At 42.5% G+C, this 16,679-nt stretch overlaps 1 protein-coding gene across 3 annotated transcripts in view; it reads right to left on the bottom strand.

Annotated features, from left to right (window-relative positions):
• NETO1 (neuropilin and tolloid like 1) overlaps window positions 1-16,679 on the bottom strand; it is a 358,129-nt gene that overhangs the window by 150,466 nt on the left and 190,984 nt on the right. The gene's annotated exons all lie outside the window — the stretch shown is intronic.

Raw genomic sequence — 16,679 nt, 5'->3', positions numbered from 1 at the left:
AAGATGTTTGCTTTGCTGCAGCGAGTGTGGCCTTGAAAGTTGTGAGGAACTGTTTGAATGCGATGACACACTTGTATTATACACTTATATGATGCACTGGGCAGACTGACGTGTTGGCAGACTTATGCTATGCAATATACAGTATGTGCTAGAAAGTGCATTCAGGTGTGCAGCAGTGGGCATTGGTCTGCGCTCATCTTGGTCAGATAATTAAGAGTAAGCCAGATGCATATGATTAAGGCAGTGTGAACAAGGTCATAAATAACATTGGGGGTAAAGCAGGGGTTAGTTGAAAAACATACTGAGTTGATGCAATGAGCAGAAGTAAAGAAAGTCAGTGTGGAAAGATGGGTAAGGCTAGGTTCAGATTGCTTTAGGGCAATTCGTTTAGCGCTAAGCGCTAGCGGATTGCGCTAACGCAATGTCTTTTTAGGGGTCGCGTTAAACGTCCCCGCTAGCGCAGATCCCCGAGGCGCGCCACAAAAGAATGGCACATCGCTAGCGCGTGCCGAAAATGGCACGCGCTAGCAATGCGCTTTAACATTGCTGGCAATGGGAGCGCTAACGCACGCGTTGCACGGCGTTAATTTCGCCGTGCAACGCTGCCCGTTAGCGCTCACACTAAAACGCAATGAGAACCTAGCCTAACATACCAAGTTGATGTAAGGAGCAGAAGTAAGAAAACTCAGTGTGGAAAACTGGGTGATGTACGGAGTTGATGCAAGGAGCAGAAGTAAGGAAAGTCAGTGTGGAAAGCTGGGTGATGTACCGAGTTGATGTAAGGAGCAGAAATAAGAAAACTCAGTGTGGAAAGCAGGGTGATGTACAGAGATGAAGCAAGGAGCAGAAGTAAGGAAAGTCAGTGTGGAAAGCTGGGTGACGTACTGAGTTGATGCAAGGGGTAGAAGGAAAGTCAGTGTGGAAAGCTGGGTGACCTACTGTATCTAGATCTTTCTATTTATCTATCTGTCTGTCTATTCTATTCTGAGAGTTTGGGCTGTGAATTTACTGTACTTGCCTGATGAAACTTGGTGGTTCCTTTGAGTTGAGTGCTAGAGAAAAAATCAGGCATGGTCCATATGCTATTCATTTTTCTTCTCGCACCCATTGACTTGCATCTGCGAGTCTCATCCAATATACGCAACCACTCGCAGCATGCTGCATTTGTTTCCTCAGTCTGATTAGAGCTGAAGAAAAACTTGCAGATCAGCACTGACTCATTGAATAATATTGGTCAACAGTGCAATGCGATTTTTTTCTCGCATTGCACTTATCCGATTTAAACGAAAGTTGGAGCGAACACTAATATCGATAGTAAAAGGACTTTAAAAATTAAACACAATTATGATTGGAGCATTTTTATATATTTTTTATTTTAAACTAGCTGAAGAGCCCGGCGTTGCCTGGGCATAGTAAATATCTGTGGTTAGTTATAGCACCTCACTTCTCTTATTTTCCCATCATGCCTCTCATTTTCCCCCTCACTCCTCTTATTTTCCCCCTCACTCCTCTCATTCCCCCCTAACACTTGTCATTTCGACCTCACATCTGTCATTTTCCGATCACTCCACTATTTTCCCTCACTCCTATCATTTTGCACTCACTCCTTTTCATTTTCACTTCACACCCCTCATTTTCACCTCACACCTCTCATTTTCCCCTCAGTATATACATGTTTGTCATATCCCTTATATATAGTATACACCTGTATGTCATCTCCTGTATATAGTATATACCTGTATGTCATCTCCCCTGTAAATAGTATATACCTGCTGTATTTCATCTCCTCCTGTATATTGTATATACCTATGTGTCATCTCCTCCTGTATATAGTATATACCTGTATGGCATCTCTTCTGTATATACTATATACCTGTATGTCATCTCCTCCTATATATAGTATATACCTGTATGTCATCTCCTGTATATAGTATATACCTGTATGTCATCTCCCCTGTATATAGTATATACCTGCTGTATGTCATCTCCTCCTCTATATACCTATGTGTCATCTCCTCTTTTATATAGTATATAACTGTATGTCATCTCCTCCTGTATATAGTATATACGTGTGTCATCTCCTCCTGTATATAGTATATACCTGTAAGTCATCTCCTCCTGTATATAGTATATACCTGTCTGTCATCTGCTCCTGTATATAGTATATACCTGTGTGTCATCTCCTCCTGTATATAGTATGTACCTGTATGTCATCTCCTCCTGTATATAATATATACCTGTGTGTCATCTCCTCCTGTATATAGCATATACCTGTGTGTCATCTGCTCCTGTATATAGTATATATATATGTGTGTCATCTCCTCCTGTATATAGTATATACATGTGTCATCTCCCCTGTATATACTATATACCTGTGTGTCATCTCCTCCTGTATATAGTATATACCTGAGTGTCATCTCCTCCTGTATATAGTATATATATGTGTGTCATCTCCTCCTGTATATAGTATATACCTGTGTGTCATCTCCTCCTGTATATAGTATATACCTGTGTCATCTCCCCTGTATATAGTATATATGTGTGTGTCATCTCCTCCTGTATATAGTATATACCTGTATAAATCTCCTCCTGTATATAGTATATACCTGTGTGTCATCTCCTCCTGTATATAGTATATACCTGTGTGTCATCTCCTTCTGTATATAGTATATACCTGTGTGTCATCTCCCCTGTATATAGTATATACCTGTGTGTCATCTCCCCTGTACATAGTATATACCTGTATGTCATCTCAACTGTATATAGTATATACCAGTGTGTCATCTCCTCCTGTATATAGTATATACCTGTATGTCATCTTCTCCTGTATATAGTATATACCTGTGTGTCATCTCCCCTGTATATAGTATATATGTGTGTGCCTTCTCCTCCTGTATATAGTATATACCTGTGTGTCATCTCCTCCTGTATATAGTATATACCTGTGTCATCTCTCCTATATATAGTATATATAGTATATATATATATAGTATATATCTGTTTCATCTCCCCTGTATATAGTATATATCAGTATGTCCTCTCCTCCTGTATTAGAACGCGTTCACACATTATTTGATCAGTATTTTTACCTCAGTATTTGTAAGCTAAATTGGCAGCCTGATAAATCCCCAGCCAACAGGAAGCCCTCCCCCCTGGCAGTATATATTAGCTCACACATACACATAATAGACAGGTCATGTGACTGACAGCTGCCGTATTTCCTATATGGTACATTTGCTGCTCTTGTAGTTTGTCTGCTTATTAATCAGATTTTTATTTTTGAAGAATACCAGACTTGTGTGAGTTTTAGGGTGAGTTTCATGTGTCAAGTTGTGTGTTGAGTTGCATGTGGCGACATGCATGTAGCGACTTTTGTGAGATGAGTTTTGTGTGGCAACATGCATGTAGCAACTTTTTGTGTGTCGAGTTGCATGTGACAGGTTAGTGTAGCAAGTTGTGTGCAGCAAGTTTTGTGCATGGCGAGTTTTGCGTGTGGCGAGTTTTATATGTGGTGCGTTTTGAGTATGTTAAAGTTTTGTGTGAGGCAACTTTTGCATGTGTTGCAACTTTTGTGCATGTGGCAATTTTTCCGCGTGTGCAAGTTTTGCGTGTGGCGAGGTTTCCATGAGGTGAGTTTTGCACGTGTGGCGAGTTTTGCGTGAGCCTAGTTTTGCATGTGGCGAGTTTTGCGTGTGGCGAGTTTTGAGCGGCGACTTTTGTGTTTAGACTTTTATGTGGCGAGGTTGGTGTATGTGTGGTGAAATGTGTGCTGAGGGTGATATGTGTTCAAGCACGTGGTAGTGTGTGGCGCATTTTGTGTGTGTGTTCATATCCCCGTGTGTGGTGAGTATCCCATGTCGGGGCCCCACCTTAGCAACTGTATGGTATATACTCTTTGGTGCTATCGCTCTCACTCTTTAAGTCCCCCTTGTTCACATCTGGCAGCTGTCAATTCGCCTCCAACAGTTTTCCTTTCACTTTTTCGCCATTATGTAGATAGGGGCAAAATTGTTTGGTGAATTGGAATGCGCGGGGTTAAAATTTCGCCTCACAACATAGCCTATGACGCTCTCGGGGTCCAGACGTGTGACTGTGCAAAATGTTGTGGCTGTAGCTGCGACGGTGCAGATGCCAATCCTGGACATACACACACACATACACACATACACACATACACACACATTCAGCATTATATATTAGATAAAGAAGTTAAATTAAAAAAATGTGATTCACAAGAACTAAGATAAGCAGTCTGAAGGAAAGATAATTATAATGGACCCTAAACAGCTATTAGCTTCATCAAAACCTATGAGCAGATTTATCAAAACTGCCCAAATGGTCCACAGCAACCAATCACATAAAAGCTTTCATCTTTCCACAGCAGCTTAAAATATGGAAGCTGTGCTGTGATTAGTTGTTATAGGTAACAAAGACAAACTGTAAGGGAGCCTATACATATTAGATTAAAGCTAAACAAAATGGGTGATTCCAACCATAATGAACAATCATCGGATGGTTTGATGACGCAAATATTCTAATGTTCATAATCTTTCACAGTGCATGCTGGATTTTTTCGGATGATGACCAGCACCTTCTGCATCATAAACTGCAGATATCCAATATCTAACAGATGTAGTCTGTGATATTTTTTCAGCAATCTGATGATTCCTCATCCCACTTTTTTCTAATGAGTATAGGGTCCCTAAATATATCTATCTAATGTTCTAATTTATCCCATTCCCTTTGTGTTTTCATTTCTTGTGGGACAAGTGAACTCCCTTTTACCTCATTCTTTAATTACTTAATTCATTGCCTCCAGTTTAAAATAAAGAGGTATTTTCAAGTTTGAAAGTTAAGCCGTGGGATAGGGGATAATTTTCTGATTGCTGGTCCGACCGCTGGGACCCCCATTAATCCTGATAACCGAGGCTGAATGTGAATGGAGCATTTGTCATCAATCAGGCACACTACTGCTCAATTCATTTTTATGGGAGTCCCGAAGATCAATTGAGATCCATTTATGGATGTAGCGGAATGTGCACATAATCAGTATTCCATTTACATCGGACTCTTCAAAGTCCCAGATTTTCAGTTGTTGGGCACCCGACAATTGGGAAATTATTCCCTAGCAAATGAATAGAGGATAACTTCCAATAACTCTTTACATTCTACAATAACTTTCCCTACCTTAATTTTCTCTATGTATCATATCAGCACAAGATTATAAAGCAATGAAAGAAACATACTATAGCATATATAAAGCGTGAGAATATATATATATATATATATATATATATATATATATATATATATATATATATATATATATTCGTTCTGCATTACTGTAAGATGAGATTAAAGTTGTGTCATTATCTACCATATTTGTAAGAGACATATGGAATGGTAATTGCTGGGAGGTCTCGAGACTGTATGATTATCAGGCTTGCTTGTGTTTACTGTCAGACTTACACTCTCTGTCACAGTTGCTTGCACACTTCATCATTCACTGTCAAGCTTGCTTGTATTGTGTGTCACTCATTGTCCCACTTTCTGCGTAGGTCTGCTACCTATGGGTTGTTTGCTGATGAGCAGAATTTTAAAACAGGAAGAGAAGGCATGACACAAGCATAGATCGCTTCAAACCTCCCCCCAAACCTTCTTGGAAGGTGACTTGGATTAAACACATTAGATCTACATTATTGTGTATATGAGTGACAAAATTTATTACACAGAGCATACTCAGAAATTTCACTTGGAAAAGCAGCAATAAGACCTATGAGAGGTTTAAAATGGACAGATATGTACAGTTCAAAATCCTTTAAGCATTTTAAGAAAGCTTTCACATTGCGTTTGTGGGTCCTGTTTGTGCCAACAGGGCCATAGACTGTAGTGGTGATGGCAGAGCGAACGTTCTCTCTGACATGCACCTTTTTTCAGGAGTGTACGCCTACAGGAGGCAGACACCCAAATGCAGTCTACTAAGTCTGAATGTTCATCTACTGTTGGTGTACACACCCGAAAATGATGCATATCAAAGCACAGGTTCACTCTATCTGCATCATTACAGTCTACAGCCCTGTTGGTGCATACATCTGAACCCTGTTTTGCAGGGGGGCTTCAGACATATGACCCGATAGAATCCACAAACACAATTTGAAAGCATCCAAACCGTTTCACTGCCATTGCTTTCTTGACATTTTACGCCTTTTATAACCAGGGCAATTTGCTCCCTTTTGATATTTAATGTCCAAATAAAACCTAAATTACTAAATAATAAGTTGATATTAATACCAATATATATATATATATATATATATATATATATATATATATATATATATATATATATTTACTGTACAAATAAAACCTAAATTACTAAATAATAAGTTGATATTAATACCAATATATATATATTGAAAGTAGACATCTGGCAAATTGTTAAAACACCACTCTACACTTTACACATGCAAGCAACTGAGTGCAATTTTGCGTTATGCTGAAATGTTTAGCAAAATATGCATGCAAATTTATATTAGCAGCAAAAAGTATGACCCTATCAGAAAAATATGCTCAAAATAACTCCTTAAATTAATACGTTAATATGTTCAGAGCACACATACCACCTGAGTCTATATCTACACTTTATATACCGTTATACAGTGGGTACGGAAAGTATTCAGACCCCTAGAAATTTTTCACTCTTTTTTTCATTGGAGAAATTTTAGAACTTAATAAAAAAGAAAAACTGAAATATCACATGGTCATAAGTATTCAGACCCTTTGCTCAGAAACTCATATTTAAGTCACATGCTGTCCATTTCCTTTTGTTCCTCCTTGAGATGGTTCTACTCCTTCATTGGAGGCCAGCTGTGTTTAAAAAAACTGATAGGACTTGATTTGAAAAGTCACACACCTGTCTATATAAAACCTCATAGCTCACAGTGCATTAAAGACCAAATAAGAATCATTAGGTCAAAGTAACTGGCCAAGGAGCTCAGAGACAGAATTGTGGAAATGGACAAATCTGGCTAAGGTTAAAACAGAATTTCTGCAGTACTCAAGGTTCCTAAGACCAATCACAGGCCGCGACGTCATCTAAGGACTTTCAAGCGCTTGAAAGACCTTAGATGACGTCACGGCTTGTGATCGGTCGCGTTGCGGTCACGTGACCGCTCCGCGACCAATCACAGGCCGCGACTAGTGTTGAGTGATGTCGTCCGATACTTGAAAGTATCGGTATCGGAAAGTATCGGCCGATACCGGCAAAGTATCGGATCTAATCCGATACCGATACCCGATACCAATACAAGTCAATGGGACTCAAGTATCGGATGGTATCCCTGATGGTTCCCAGGGTCTGAAGGAGAGGAAACTCTCCTTCAGGCCCTGGGATCCATATTAATGTGTAAAAGAAAGAATTAAAATAAAAAATATTGCTATACTCACCTCTCTGACGCAGCCTGGACCTCACCGAGGGAACCGGCAGCGTTCTTTGCTTAAAATGCGCGCGTTTACTTCCTTCCGTGACGTCACGGCTTGTGATTGGTCGCGTGCCGCCCATGTGGCCGTGACGCGACCAATCACAGCAAGCCGTGACGTAATTTTCAGGTCCTCAATGCCTAATTCTCGGCATTCAGGATTTTAAAATTATGATCCGGCTTGTGATTGGTCGCGTCGCGGTCACATGGGCGACGCGACCAATCACAAGCCGTGACGTCACGGGAGGCAGGAAACGCGCGCATTTTAAAATTACGTCACGGCTTGTGATTGGTTGCGTGCCGCCCATGTGACCGCGACGCGACCAATCACAGCCAGCCGTGACGTAATTTCAGGTCCTGTATGCCTAATTCTGCATGAAAACCTTTTTACTTTACTATTGATGGAGCTGCATGAAAGCTTATTTTTTTGCAGAATGATTGTAGTTTATAGTTACCATTTTGAGTTGCATATTGCTTTTTTATTACTTTTTATTCCATCTTTTGTGAGAAAAGGTAACACAAAAACAGCAATTCTGGCATTTTATTTTTAGTAGTGTCCACTGGGCAGGCTAAATAGCATCCTCATTTTATACCTTAGGTAGCAAAGGACATGATGACACCAAGCATGTATCATTTATTCTCTATTTCTATATTTACAATAAAATATAATTTTTCAAGTTAATGTTTTTATGTTGCCAAATCTAAGACTTGTACCTTTTTTTTACTTTTTTTTTTACAAAGACTTGTGAAAGAGCTTATTGTTGTGTTACATACTAAAATATTTAAAATGTTATGGTTTACTCAGTAGGATTAATGGCATGCTTACTTTATAGTTTGGGTTTTTATGTGCATGGTGATACCAAATATGTACTTTATTTGTACATTATTGCTTTCTCAAAATAAAATTCTATAAAAAAATCAATTTGTTTCACCATATTCTAAAAGCCAGAACATATTTTATTTTCTAGGCGACGGCCAGAAATGAGGGCTTCTTTTTTCAGGATGAAATATAATTTTAGTTGGTATAATTTTTAGTCTTGTAACTTTTTGATTGCTTTATTTTTAACATTTTTAAGCTGAACTGACCAAACAATAGCAATTCTGGCAAAAGATTTTAACAACAGCTAAGAAACTAGTTTTATAGTACAGCTCATTGAAGATATAAAAATGTCAAATATGCATAGTTTTATTTTTCAATAATAAAGGACGTAAAAATGGGGCTACTTGATTTTGTTGACACTTTTAAAGGTTGATGCCAGCTGCATGACACAGCCAACACTCAGTTCCAGAGCCCACTCCATACAGCAGCACTGACCGTGTGAGGTAAGTATATAACACGTTAGGAAAGGGTTAAAATACACAGACAGAAGAAATCATCCATAAATTAAATTCACTCAATCCTCAAAATCTTGAGCAACGAATATACATTTATGAAATTAATAATTAATATCCGACAATTTGCAGGATCCATTATTTAGTTTTCAGAGTTTAGTCAATTTCTTCCATTTCTATATTGTAATGTACTGCATTTTATGCAGATTATCGGATGCACCAGAATATAAGACGCACCCCAAATTAAGGGGAAGCAAAATAGGATTTTCTTTTTAATAAAATGGTGATGCATTTTATAATCCGCTTTTATGGTAGCTTACATTGGAGGCGACAGCGGTAGAGTAGGGTCCCAGGTGGTAGGGTCACTGCAGGAAGTTGTTGGCAGTGGTGGAGCCAGGAGATCCTGCAGGCCCCAGGCTGGTAGGAGGTAGTGTTTAGCGGAGGTAAGAGTGGGGGAATGCTGTGGGCCCCAGTCTGGAAGGAGGTGGTTTTTGGTAGAGTGGGGCAGTTGAGATCTCAGAAGATCTCGGTGCTGAAATCTCAATTTGCGCATGCGCAGCCTCTGACGACCATTTTCCTAAATTCCACTGCATTGAAAAGCAAATTTCAGAGGCTCCGGACTTCACAAAATGTCGGCGTAGCCCCCGCACCACCAATAAACACCTCCTCCTACCAGCCTGGAACCGGCAACTTCACCCCACTCCTGCTGCCGCCGCTAGAAGCTTCCTGCAGCAGCGACTCTGGGACTCCTCTCCTCCGCATCTGGTAAGCTACATTCAGATTAAAAGATGCTCCCCCATTTCCTCCTAAATTTGGGTTAAAAAAGTGTGTCTTATAATTTAGAAAATACAGTATTTACATAGAAAAATCAAATCATGATGAGATGTGTATTGATAATATAAGTTCTCTATTAATATTACCCGTTTAACTTTGCAAATAGTCGCAAATCTCCAGGTCCATATGTTTTTTAAAAGGGTTAAATAGGAGGAATGGTAGGCTTATTTTTAATTATTTTCTAACATACAGGTATTGATATGGTCTGCGCAACAGGATTCCTACAATGGGACTGCTTCTATTTAATATATTTATAAATGGACAAGTAGAGGTATTTTATAGATTAATTTTAATATTTGTAGATGATACTAAGCTCTGTGAGATAATCAAAGCAGAGAAGGATAATATTATAAAGGGATTTGCTGAAAATGTAGGCTATGGCAGAGAAATGGCAGATTAAGTTTAATGTGGATAAACGAAAGGCCGAGAACAAATTCTGCAAATACAGTATTATCGCATAGTAAAACAGTGAGCAAAACTGCTGATGGAAGAGACTTGGAAATATTGGTAAACGTAACTTTAGAGATCAGTGTCAGGCAGATACTGCTTAGGCATATAAATTCACAAAATGCATCAGAAGAGGCTTAGATGCTCAAGACTAGGGTTGAGCGACTTTCATTTTTTTAAGATCGAGTAGGGTTTTGGGAAACCCGATTTTGTCCAGAGTCGAGTCGAGTGCAGTCGGCCGATTATCGCTAAAAGTCGGGGATCGACCGAAACACGAAACCCAATGCAAGTCAATGGGGAAGCATAGTCGGCAGTGAGTGGAGGCCAGGAAAACACCTACAGTGCCCATTTTAATGCCAAAAACATCCATTCTTGTTTCTGAAGCTTGTCAATCTTAATTAACTTTATAATAATAGTTGGGCATAGGGAATTGGGGGTCATTTGGCAAAAGTTGTGGGGGGAGTAGGGCCGGCTCAAGTTTTTCGTGGGCCCAGGAAATGCGGACTACGTCACGGCGGTGTTGCAGGGAAAGGTAATTATTTAAAAGTTGCAAGTGCTGTGATCCTGAGCAAGCAGGGGGGGGGCCCACTCGTTCGCATTGCCACTGGCACAGGGCCCCTCAAAGTACGGCGGTGTGTTTGCATGGCGGGGGCGCCTCCCACCAGCAGCGACACTTTTGCGTACTCTGAGGGGCCCTGTGCCAGTGACGTCGCCAACGAGTATGCCCCCCCACCTGATGAAGGAACCTGCACTTTCATCTGCACCTTCCTCTTTGTCCCTGTGTAAGGTGGTATAACATGCGGGAAGGGGAACCTTACTTTCAGCAGGGACAGATTCTGGCTGTGTAGAGTACAAGGGGAATGTAGTGGTCTCGGTCAATGTACCAGCAGACTCATTTAGCAGTGGCTGGGCAATGGGCAGGATGAGGAGGAAACAGATATAGGGCCAAAGAATAAAGTAGGCTACATGCAGTTCAAAATTGGTAACAGGACTAAACAGGCGGCATTGCTTTGTTCAGTGGAGTAGCAAACCCAAGAGCAGCAGACACTGTTTCAAGGGCCTAACCACACTAGTAGGCCAAATGCAGTTTAATATCTGATAGTATAGGGCGAAAGCCAGAATGTGGAAGCTCAGCTTTGTTCAGTTGAGGACAACACCAGGGAGGGGCAGACACCTTTAGTAGGCCGGAAAAGCCTATTGCATTTTTTAAAATGGTAATTTGGAGCAGAAGGTTGAAGCTCAGCTTTATTTAGTTGAGGGCAACACCAGGGAGGGGCAGAAGCCGTTAGTAGGCCCTAACCACCATTTTTTTTTTAAAACCACTAAATGAGAGCCGGAAGGTTGAAGCTCAGCTTTATTTAGTTGAGGACAACACCAGGGAGGGGCAGAAGCCGTTAGTAGGCCCTAACCACCATTTTTTTTTTTTAAAACCACATAATGAGAGCCGGAAGGTTGAAGCTCAGCTTTATTTAGTTGAGGACAACACCAGGGAGGGGCAGAAGCCGTTAGTAGGCCCTAACCACCTTTTTTTTTTTTAAACCACATAATGAGAGCCGGAAGGTTGAAGCTCAGCTTTATTTAGTTGAGGACAACACCAGGGAGGGGCAGAAGCCGTTAGTAGGCCCTAACCACCTTTTTTTTTTTTAAAACCACATAATGAGAGCCGGAAGGTTGAAGCTCAGCTTTATTTAGTTGAGGACAACACCAGGGAGGGGCAGAAGCCGTTAGTAGGCCCTAACCACCTTTTTTTTTTTTAAAACCACATAATGAGAGCCGGAAGGTTGAAGCTCAGCTTTATTTAGTTGAGGACAACACCAGGGAGGGGCAGAAGCCGTTAGTAGGCCCTAACCACCTTTTTTTTTTTAAAACCACATAATGAGAGCCGGAAGGTTGAAGCTCAGCTTTATTTAGTTGAGGACAACACCAGGGAGGGGCAGAAGCCGTTAGTAGGCCCTAACCACCATTTTTTTTTTTAAAACCACATAATGAGAGCCGGAAGGTTGAAGCTCAGCTTTATTTAGTTGAGGACAACACCAGGGAGGGGCAGAAGCCGTTAGTAGGCCCTAACCACCTTTTTTTTTTTTAAAACCACATAATGAGAGCCGGAAGGTTGAAGCTCAGCTTTATTTAGTTGAGGACAACACCAGGGAGGGGCAGAAGCCGTTAGTAGGCCCTAACCACCTTTTTTTTTTTAAAACCACATAATGAGAGCCGGAAGGTTGAAGCTCAGCTTTATTTAGTTGAGGACAACACCAGGGAGGGGCAGAAGCCGTTAGTAGGCCCTAACCACCTTTTTTTTTTTTAAAACCACATAATGAGAGCCGGAAGGTTGAAGCTCAGCTTTATTTAGTTGAGGACAACACCAGGGAGGGGCAGAAGCCGTTAGTAGGCCCTAACCACCTTTTTTTTTTTTAAAACCACATAATGAGAGCCGGAAGGTTGAAGCTCAGCTTTATTTAGTTGAGGACAACACCAGGGAGGGGCACACAGACAGACTCCTTTAGTAGGCCTGAAAAGCCTATTGCATTTTTCAAAATGGTAATTTGGAGCAGAAGGTTGAAGCTCAGCTTTATTTAGTTGAGGGCAACACCAGGGAGGGGCAGAAGCCGTTAGTAGGCCCTAACCAAAGTTGAAGGCCAAATGCAGTTTAATTTCTGATACTATAGGCCGAAAGCCAGAAGGTGGAAGTTCCGATTTAGACAGTGGAGCACAATTTGAATTAGGGACTGCAGACAGACTTAGTAGGCTGTCCCCTGTGGACCATGCATCCACCACATTAACCCATTGCGCCGTAATGGACACGTAATCTTCCGTGGCCATGCCTACAGGTCCATGCGTCTGTTGTCAGGTGCACCTTTGTACTCACAGATTGCCAGAGTGCATGGACAATGCGGTCTTCTACATGCTGGTGGAGGGTTGGGATGGCTTTTCTCGCAAAAGAAGTGTCGACTGGTTAGCTTGTAGCGTGGTACAGCGTAGTCCATCATGGCCTTATTAATAGTAAATAAAATATATAACTAGGCTCTATGAACTTTTAAATAGGTTCCAGGGGTACACGGGCAGCATTGGTGTGGTCAGTGGAGGAGTATTGCAAGTAGGGGCTGCAGACAGGCTATCAAAGGCCTAAAATAACAAACAGTAGGCAGTCATGGCAGTTTTACATCGGTTACATGGATACACAGGCAGGCACTCCAGGCAGCATTGTGGTCAGTGGAGGAGTATTGCAAGTAGGGGCCGCAGACAGGCTATCAAAGGCCTAAAATAACAAACAATAGGCTCATTGCAGTTTTACAGCGGTTACATGGATAGACGGGCAGGCAGCTTGGTGGTGGTGAGTGGAGGAGTATTTAAAGTAGGGACCGCAGACAGGCTTCAAAGGCCTAACATAAGAAAATGGGCTGGCTGTAGGCACTTTATAATTGGTTCCAGGGGTACACGGGCAGCAGTGGTCTGGTCAGTGGAGGAGTATTTAAAGTAGGGACCGCAGACAGGCTTCAAAGGCCTAACATAAGAAAATGGGCTGGCTGTAGGCACTTTATAATTGGTTCCAGGGGTACACGGGCAGCAGTGGTCTGGTCAGTGGAGGAGTATTTAAAGTAGGGACCGCAGACAGGCTATCAAAGGCCTAACATAACAAACAATAGGCTCATGATGGCAGTTTCACAGCGGTTACATGGATACACGGGCAGGCAGCTTGGTGGTGAGTGGAGGAGTATTTAAAGTAGGGACCGCAGACAGGCTATCAAAGGCCTAAAATAACAAACAATAGGCTCATGGCAGTTTCACAGCGGTTACATGGATACACGGGCAGGCAGCTTGGTGGTGGTGAGTGGAGGAGTATTTAAAGTAGGGACCGCAGACAGGCTTCAAAGGCCTAACATAAGAAAATGGGCTGGCTGTAGGCACTTTATAATTGGTTCCAGGGGTACACGGGCAGCAGTGGTCTGGTCAGTGGAGGAGTATTTAAAGTAGGGACCGCAGACAGGCTTCAAAGGCCTAACATAAGAAAATGGGCTGGCTGTAGGCACTTTATAATTGGTTCCAGGGGTACACGGGCAGCAGTGGTCTGGTCAGTGGAGGAGTATTTAAAGTAGGGACCGCAGACAGGCTATCAAAGGCCTAACATAACAAACAATAGGCTCATGATGGCAGTTTCACAGCGGTTACATGGATACACGGGCAGGCAGCTTGGTGGTGAGTGGAGGAGTATTTAAAGTAGGGACCGCAGACAGGCTATCAAAGGCCTAACATAAGAAAATGGGCTGGCTGTAGGCACTTTATAATTGGTTCCAGGGGTACACGGGCAGCAGTGGTCTGGTCAGTGGAGGAGTATTTAAAGTAGGGACCGCAGACAGGCTATCAAAGGCCTAACATAACAAACAATAGGCTCATGATGGCAGTTTCACAGCGGTTACATGGATACACGGGCAGGCAGCTTGGTGGTGAGTGGAGGAGTATTTAAAGTAGGGACCGCAGACAGGCTATCAAAGGCCTAAAATAACAAACAATAGGCTCATGGCAGTTTCACAGCGGTTACATGGATACACGGGCAGGCAGCTTGGTGGTGGTGAGTGGAGGAGTATTTAAAGTAGGGACCGCAGACAGGCTTCAAAGGCCTAACATAAGAAAATGGGCTGGCTGTAGGCACTTTATAATTGGTTCCAGGGGTACACGGGCAGCAGTGGTCTGGTCAGTGGAGGAGTATTTAAAGTAGGGACCGCAGACAGGCTTCAAAGGCCTAACATAAGAAAATGGGCTGGCTGTAGGCACTTTATAATTGGTTCCAGGGGTACACGGGCAGCAGTGGTCTGGTCAGTGGAGGAGTATTTAAAGTAGGGACCGCAGACAGGCTATCAAAGGCCTAACATAACAAACAATAGGCTCATGATGGCAGTTTCACAGCGGTTACATGGATACACGGGCAGGCAGCTTGGTGGTGAGTGGAGGAGTATTTAAAGTAGGGACCGCAGACAGGCTATCAAAGGCCTAACATAAGAAAATGGGCTGGCTGTAGGCACTTTATAATTGGTTCCAGGGGTACACGGGCAGCAGTGGTCTGGTCAGTGGAGGAGTATTTAAAGTAGGGACCGCAGACAGGCTTCAAAGGCCTAACATAAGAAAATGGGCTGGCTGTAGGCACTTTATAATTGGTTCCAGGGGTACACGGGCAGCAGTGGTCTGGTCAGTGGAGGAGTATTTAAAGTAGGGACCGCAGACAGGCTATCAAAGGCCTAACATAACAAACAATAGGCTCATGGCAGTTTCACAGCGGTTACATGGATACACGGGCAGGCAGCTTGGTGGTCAGTGGAGGAGTATTTAAAGTAGGGACCGCAGACAGGCTATCAAAGGCCTAAAATAACAAACAATAGGCTCATGGCAGTTTTACAGCGGTTACATGGATACACAGGCAGCTTGGTGGTGAGTGGAGGAGTAGTGCAAGGAGTGTCTGTCCCAGTACTCCCAAAATATAAATAGATGTTAATGTCTCGCAAAACAACCAAAACAAAAAAAAAAGGTGGCATACTTAGGTACAGGGGTGGGCTCATCTACTGAGTTTCTGACATTGTAATTTGGCAGTAACTATTTAATGGTGCCAATATAGGACACAGACACAGACTACTTTAAGTTGCATCATAGATGTCTACAAATTTGTATTGTCAGTGCCAGACATTGAATGATGTCAGCGAATAGACTAAAGATTGGTGGAGCTGTGCGACATAATTTTGCACGTGGTAGAGCACATTTTGAGCTGGGGTAGGGGGGAACTCTCTTGAGGCCGGCGGGACCGCCCCAGGGCCCCTCATGTTACAACGGTGTGTCTGACGTTGGGTGCGCACCACCACCGCCAGAGACACTACATTGTACTATGAGGGACCCAGTAGCAATGCCGTCAACCAAAAGCGAGCACACCCACCTCTTCAGACAAACAGCAGTCTCACGGGTGCTTGCGCCAAGTCGCGATACCACGGCCCCGTGTGGGGAGTTTTGCCATTTAGGGAGGTGTAAACATGTCGTATGCTGTACAATCAGCTGCAGCAAATTAGACATTAGAAAAGTAATTCACAGGCAAGAGCTTTTCATAGGAAAGCTAGGTGTCGGCCGGGCAAGGTGGGGCAAAAGATTTCGAAATCCAGTTGTGGTTCATTTTAATGAATGTTAGATCGTCAACATTTTGGGTAGCCAGACGAGTCCTTTTTTCGGTTAATATTGAACCTGCAGCACTGAATACTCTTTCTGATAGGACACTTGCTGCCGGGCAAGCAAGCTCCTGCAATGCATATTCTGCCAATTCTGGCCAGGTGTCTAATTTGGAGGCCCAGTAATCAAATGGGAATGACGGTTGAGGGAGAACATCGATAAGGGATGAAAAATAGTTAGTAACCATACTGGACAAATGTTGTCTCCTGTCACTTTCAATTGATGCAGCAGTACCTGTCCTGTCTGCGGTCATAGCAAAATCACTCCACAACCTGGTCAGAAAACCCCTCTGTCCAACGCCACTTCTGATGTGTGCACCCCTAACACTCCTAGTCTGCTGCCCCCTGGAGCTTGTGTGAGAACGATCACGTGCGCTGTGTGCTGGGA

The sequence above is a fragment of the Ranitomeya variabilis genome, chromosome 6 (assembly GCF_051348905.1).
Source record: "Ranitomeya variabilis isolate aRanVar5 chromosome 6, aRanVar5.hap1, whole genome shotgun sequence".
Lineage (NCBI taxonomy): Eukaryota > Metazoa > Chordata > Amphibia > Anura > Dendrobatidae > Ranitomeya > Ranitomeya variabilis.
The sequence above is the reverse complement of the archived record's forward strand: the minus strand, read 5'-3'. Positions and strand labels throughout refer to the sequence as shown.